Source organism: Echinops telfairi, unplaced genomic scaffold (genome assembly GCF_000313985.2).
Source record: "Echinops telfairi isolate 266 unplaced genomic scaffold, ASM31398v2 ScPeMD7_34;HRSCAF=130, whole genome shotgun sequence".
NCBI lineage: Eukaryota > Metazoa > Chordata > Mammalia > Afrosoricida > Tenrecidae > Echinops > Echinops telfairi.
The window spans coordinates 2,017,884-2,024,810 of record NW_022103931.1 but is presented as its reverse complement, the minus strand read 5'-3'; positions in this window follow the sequence as shown (position 1 = coordinate 2,024,810).

Below are 6,927 nucleotides of genomic sequence, written 5' to 3'. Positions count from 1 at the left end.
GGGGGCTTAAGTGGAGAGGAAATGTTTTGAGAATGATGAGGGCAATGAATGTACAAATGCGCTTTACACAATTGATGTATGTATGGCTTGTGATAAGAGTTGTATGAGCCCCTAATAAAATGATTTAAAAAAAAATAAAGCTGATGGTTCCCAGCTATCAAAGGAGGTAGCGTCTGGGGTCTTAAAAGCTTGAAGGTAAACAAGCGGCCATCTAGCTCAGAAGCATCAGAGACCACATGGAAGAATACATCAACCTATGCGATCATGAGGTGCCGAAGGGATCAGTTATCTGGCATTAAAGAACAAAAAATCATATCATTGTGTGCTCACCTCCATGATACGATCACTGAAGACAAATGGGTGCATAAGCAAATGTGGCTAGGAAAGCTGATGGTGCCCAGCTATCAAAAGATATAGTGTCTAGGGTCTTTTTTATTTATTTAAATCGTTTTATTAGGGGCTCATATGACTCAGCACAACCCATACATATATCAATTGTGTAAAGTGTACCCATAGATAGGCCACATGCTGGGGCACTAGTCAAGCCTGAGTAAATTCAAGCACATAGAGATAACACAAACCTCTCTCTCAGACCACTACAGATAAGGTGGAAATCAACCAAAGAATGGTTAAGAAAATAAGGGCAAATAATTGGAGGTTAGATAATCCCTACTGTAAAATGGGTACTGATGCAGATCAGAGATGAAATTAGGAAGTTTTTAGAAACCAACAGAATGATTATATGATGTACTCAAACCTTTGGGACACAGAAAAAGCAGTTATCAGTGGAAGTTTGATCACGATAAATGCCCACATGTAAAAGGAAGATAGACTTATGATTGACACTTTGTTACAAAGCCTCTAGCAAGTAGAACAGAGTCAACAGAATAATCCTACTAATAGCAAAAGAAAAGAAATAATAAAAATCACGACCGAGATAAACTAGTGGGAAAACAAGAAAACAATGCAAAAAGTCCATGCAGCAAAAAGTTGGTTCTTTGAAAGGATTAACAGAATCAATAGACCATTGACAAACCTAACCAAAGATTAGCCAGGATGAGGAATGAAACAGGGGAAATTGCAACAGGACCCTAATGAAATTAAGAGGTTAATTGCACAGTACTATGAAGGTCTGTACACCAAAGAATTTAGACATGGACAAATACCTGGGAAAACAATCCCTCTCTAGGTTATCTCAGATGGAGATCAAGAACTTCCACAGGCCCTTAACAATAGAAGAAATAGACGAGGTTATCAAGGGACTACCAACTGAAAAATCCCCGAGGCCATACAGCTTCACAGGAGAATTTTACCAAACATTCGGTTAAGAACTGACACTAATCGTACACAAACTCTTCCAGAGCACAGAAAAAGGATGGCAAACTCCCAAATTATTTCTACGAAACTAGTATAACACTGATACCTAAAGCAGGCAAGGATCCCACAAGAATTGAGAGCTATAGACTGATATCTCTAATGAACACCAATGAAAAACTCCTGAACAAAATATTGGCCAATAGAATACAAAAGTATATAAATCAATAATTCATCATGACTAAGTGGGATTCATTCCAGAGATGCAGGGATGGTTTAACATCTGAAGCCCATCAAAAGTATTTGCCACATTGACAAGAAAAAGGATAAGAAACCACATGATAATACCAATAGATGCAGAAAAAGCATTTGACAACATCCAACACCCGTTCCGGTTTCAGACACTCAAGAAGATAGGAATAGAAGGAAAATTCTTCAATGTAATACAAGCCATATATGAAAAACCAACAGCCAATGTAGTTGTTAATGGAGAAAAGATGAAAGCATTCCCACTGAAAAAGAGGGACCAGACAAGGATGCCTTTGTCCTCTTTTATTCACATTTTACTGGAAGTCCTAACTAACCACATAAGGCAAAGGACAGACATTAAAGGAATTAATCTGGGGAAAGAAGTGGTGACACCATCATTATTCGCAGATAACATGATTTTATATATTGAAAAACACAAAAGCTCCACAAGTGGAGTGCTGGAAGTGATAGAGGAATATGGCAGAGTGGCAGGATACAAGATCAACAAACAGAAGTTGATTGGATTGCTATATACACCAAATGAGATCACTGAAGAGGAGATAAAAAAGGTAGTACCCATAAACAATTCAAAGATGAAAAGAACGGGACCAATGGTTCTGGGGGGATACAGGAGAAGGGGTGGTGGGAGAAAGGGGTGGGGGACAACCCAGGGACAAGAGAATAACAAGTGAACTAAAATCAATGGAAGGAAGGTTGTAGGATACCTAGTGGGACTTAATCAAGGGCAATGTAGCAGCGAAGAATTACTAAACCCGAATGAAGGCTGAACATGATAGTGGGACAAGAGGGAAATAAAAGGAAATAGAAGAAAGAAACAGGAGGCAAAGGTCATTTATAGAGGCCTAAATACAGGCATGTACATATGTAAATATATTTATAACGAGAGGGGAATAGAACTATGTACTCATATCTGTGTCAAGAATTAAGGTTGCAGATGGACATCTGGCCTCAACTCAAGTACTCCCTCAATACAAGAACACTTTGTTCTAACATTCCGGTGCGGCATTCTGTGATGCTCACCTTCCTGACACGATCGCTGGAGACAAGAGGGTGCATAAGCAAATGTGGTGAAGAAAGCGAATGGTGCCTGACTATCAAAAGATATAGTGTCTAGGGTCTTAAAGGCTTGAAGATAAACAAGTGGCCATCGAGCTCAGAAGCAACAAAGCCCACATGGAAGAAGCACACCAGCCTGTGTTATGAGTTGTTGATGGGATCAGGTATCCGGCATCTAAGATCCAGAACAAAATCATACCCAAGGTGAAGGAGCAGGGTGGGGGTGGGGTGCATGGAGTGGAGACCCAATGCCCATCTGTAGACAATTGGACATCCCCTCACAGAACGGTCACAGGGAAGAGATGGGCCAGTCAGGGTGCAGTATAGCACCGATGAAACACACAACTTTCCTCTAGTTCTTTGGTGCTTCCTTCCCACCACTATCATGACCTCAATTCTACCTTACAAATCGGATTAGACCAGAGCATGCCCACTGCTACAGATAAGAGCCCGCAACACAGGGAATCCAGGGTAGATAAACCCCTCAGCGCCAACAATGAAAGTAGAGATACCAGGAGGATTAGGGGATGGTGGGGGAAGAAAGTGGAAATCGATCACAAGGATCAATCTAGAACCCCCTCCCAAGGGGACAAACAATGGAAAAGTGAATGAGGGGCAACGGAGGATGATGTAAGATATGGAAATAATATTCTATAATTTATCAAGGGTTTGTGAGAGAGGGCGGGCGGGGAAGGGAGGGGGAAGAAATAGGGAGCTGATCTCAGGGGCTCAAGGGGGAAGAGAATGGTTTGAAAATGATGATGGCAGCATATGTGCAATTGTGCTTGACACAGTGGACGAATGTATGGATTGTGATGCGATGTAAGAGACCCCAATAAAAGTATTTGAAAAAAAAAAGATATTACCCTTCACTGTAGCAAGACACAAATTGAAGTATCTAAGGTTATATATACCTAACCGCCCTCCCCCCCAATCAAGATTTGTACGTGGAAAACTACAAAACATTATTACAAGAAACCAAAGTGACCTCCACAAAATGGAAGAATATCCCATGCTTGTGGATCAGAAGACTCAATATAGTAAAGATGTCAATCCCACCCAAGGCATTATATAAATTTAATGCTTTCCTGATACAAATATCAACATCTTTTTTCAAGGAATTGGAAAAACTATCAACTTCATATGGAGAAGGAAGAAGCCACTAAGGAAATCAATCTGGAGATACCTAAAACAAATGGAAATCAAGCTACCATATGATCCAACAATCTCCCTACTGGGAATATACCCAGAAGAAGTAAGAAACAGCCTTAAAAACAACAGCAACAACAAAGCAAAACAAAAAGAAACAGACCAAGACCAGACATCTGTGCTCCAATGTTCATTGTGGCATAGTTCACAATCGTGATGACCTGGAAACAATCTAAATTTCCATCAACTGACAAATGGATTTAAAAAACCCTGGTATATACATACGTGCAGTACTATGCAGCCCTAAAAACCAACTACAAATGTTTGAAGCACATTGTTTCATGGGAAGAGTTAGAGGAAATTATGCTACGCGAAGTTAGCCAAGCACAAAAGGATAAGAGCAACATGAGTCCACTGAGGTAAGCTTAAAAATGCAAAAGGGGCATAGGAGAAAAGCTACTATATACATACATTCCTGGGGTGAGGTCCAGGTACTATGGCAGGGGTCTGACCCAATCCAGGGAAACATATGGCAGCCAACTAAAAGGGAGGGGAAAGAGAGAGAGAGAAAGAGAGAGACAGAGAGAGAGAGGAAAGATGGGTAGGGGGGAACAGGGCACTAACCTATCCAAGGGGAGGGTATTGTTTGTATTTCCACAGGAGAGAGAGAGGGCGGGACCAGACTTCAACCCAGTGTGCTACTTAATGTATAAAAATCCTGGGTCAAAGTCCAGGTACTTTGTCAGGGGTCTGATCCAACTCAGGGATACATATGGCAGCCAACTAAAAAGGAGGGGGGGAAAGAGCAGGGGTGGGGTGAGGGTGATGGGGGAACAGGGCACTAATGCACCCATGGGGAGGGTATTATGTCTCACCAGGAAAGGGAGAGAGGGACCAGACCCTATCACAGAGTGCCAAGCCTTGAGGGCAACACATTGGCATGGAGCAGTGAACTAACAGAGAGCACAATGGGGCTGGGCCCAAAGTGAGCTATGTTGACCCCTTCCCTAGAAGAAGGTAATACAGAGGACAGCATTGAAGATATAGCCAGGGGAAAGAACCACACTGGAGCGAATTAAGAGGAGGGATGGAGGGAGAGGAGGAAGGAGGGAGAGAGAAAGAGAGAGAGAGAGAGAGAAAGAGAACCTCATCATGGCCCACCAAGCCCTGGGGACGACATCCCTACTCAAATCAGTCAATGGACAGAGAGGACCGCAGGGTGAACCCCACCACGAGACATGATGTTCCCTCACTGACCCATGGTGCTACGGGGGACAGCACTGGAGACACTGTGCAGAAAGTGTGCCTGGTCTGCCCTATGCACAGCGAGGTGAAACACAAAGGGAGCGCAACAGGGCAGCAAGGGGAATCCTGAAAATAGACTTCTGATTCAGGGGACAGGGCTTGGCACTTCATCAGACTTTTTAAATTTAAATTTTATTTTATTGGGGGCTCTTACAGCTCTTATCACAATCAATACTTATGTCCATTTTGTCAAACACTTCTTTATGTATGTTGTCATCATTTATTTGTTGTCATCATCTTTTAAAAAAGATTTTCTTTCTACTTGAACCACTGGCATTAGCTCCTCATTCCCCCCCTTCCACTCTCCACCCTCCCTCCCTCCCCCATAGCCCCATGATAATTTATAAAATCTTCTTCTTTTTTTCATGTCTTACACTGACTGCTGTCTCATTTCACCCACTTTTCTGCTGTCCATCCACCTGGGATGGGGGCCATAAGTCAATCATTGTTATAGGCTTCCCCTTACATCCCTACCCTTACCCTCCTAGTATCGCTGCTCCCCTTATTGGTCCTGAGGGATTTATCTGTTCTGGATTCCCTGTGTTTCGATTGCTTATCCGTACCAGTATACATGCTCTGGTATAGCCAGATTGGTAAGATAGAATTGGGGTCATGGTAGTGGGAGGGTGGGGGAGGAAGCATTAAAGAACTAGAGGAACGTTGCATGTTTCATCAGTGCTACACTGCACCTTGACTGGCTCTTTTCTTCTTTGTGACTGTTCTGACAGTGGGATGTCCAATTGACTACTGATGGGCTTTGGGTCTCCATTGTGCCACCCACCTCATTCCCACTGATATGCTTTTTTTGGGTTTTGTTTTGGGTCTTTGATGCCTGATACCTGATCCCATCAACACCTCATGATCACCCAGGCTGGTGTGCTTCTGCCACGTGGGCTTTGTTGCTTCTCAGCTAGATGGCTGCTTGTTTATCTTCAAGCCTTTATATCTTTTGATAGCTGGGTACCATTAGCTTTCTTCACATTTGCTTATGCACCCATTTTGTCTTCAGAGATTGTGTCAGGGAAGGTGAACATCACATAGTGCCGTGTTAGTAGAACAAATTGTTCTTGCATTGAGGAAATAATTTCACCTCATCAGACTTGATCAGAAAACATACATAACGGTCAGCAGACTGACCTGGAACTATCTATGTCCCCTCCCTCCCCGTGCTCTATGTATATATAAAATAGGCTGGATGAACAATCCCAAGGAGAAAACAATGGGACTGGTGATTCTGGGGGGACATGGGAGAGGAGGGGGCAAAGAGGGAGCCAACAAAATCAGGGATAAGGGAACAACAAGAGATCAAAAATCGATGGAGAGGAGGTGTATAATGCCTGTTGGGGTTTGATCAAGTGCAATGTATCCAAAAGGAATTACCGAAAGCTGAATGGAGGGTAAGCATGTTAGTGGGATAGGAGGAAGGTGAAAGGAAATAGAAGAAAGGAGTAGGAGGCAAAAGCTATTTATAGAGGTATAGCTATAGGTATGATACATGTAAATATATTAATTTATAATGAAAGAGATAGAAGCCAATGTATATATATTTATATGTTAAGTATTAAGATAGCAGATGGACTTTAGACTTCTACTCAAGGCCTCCCTTAACACCAGAACATTTTGTTCTAATAACCTGGCACTTTTTGATACTCACCTTCCCAATATGATCACTGAAGCAAATGTGGTGATGAAAGAGGACGGTGCCCGGCTATCAAAAATATAGTGTCGGGGGTTTTAAAGGCTTGAAGTTAAACAAGCAGCCATCTAGCAGGGAAGCAAATAAACCCATATGGAAGAAGCATAGCAACCTGTGTGATCATGAGTTGTTGACAG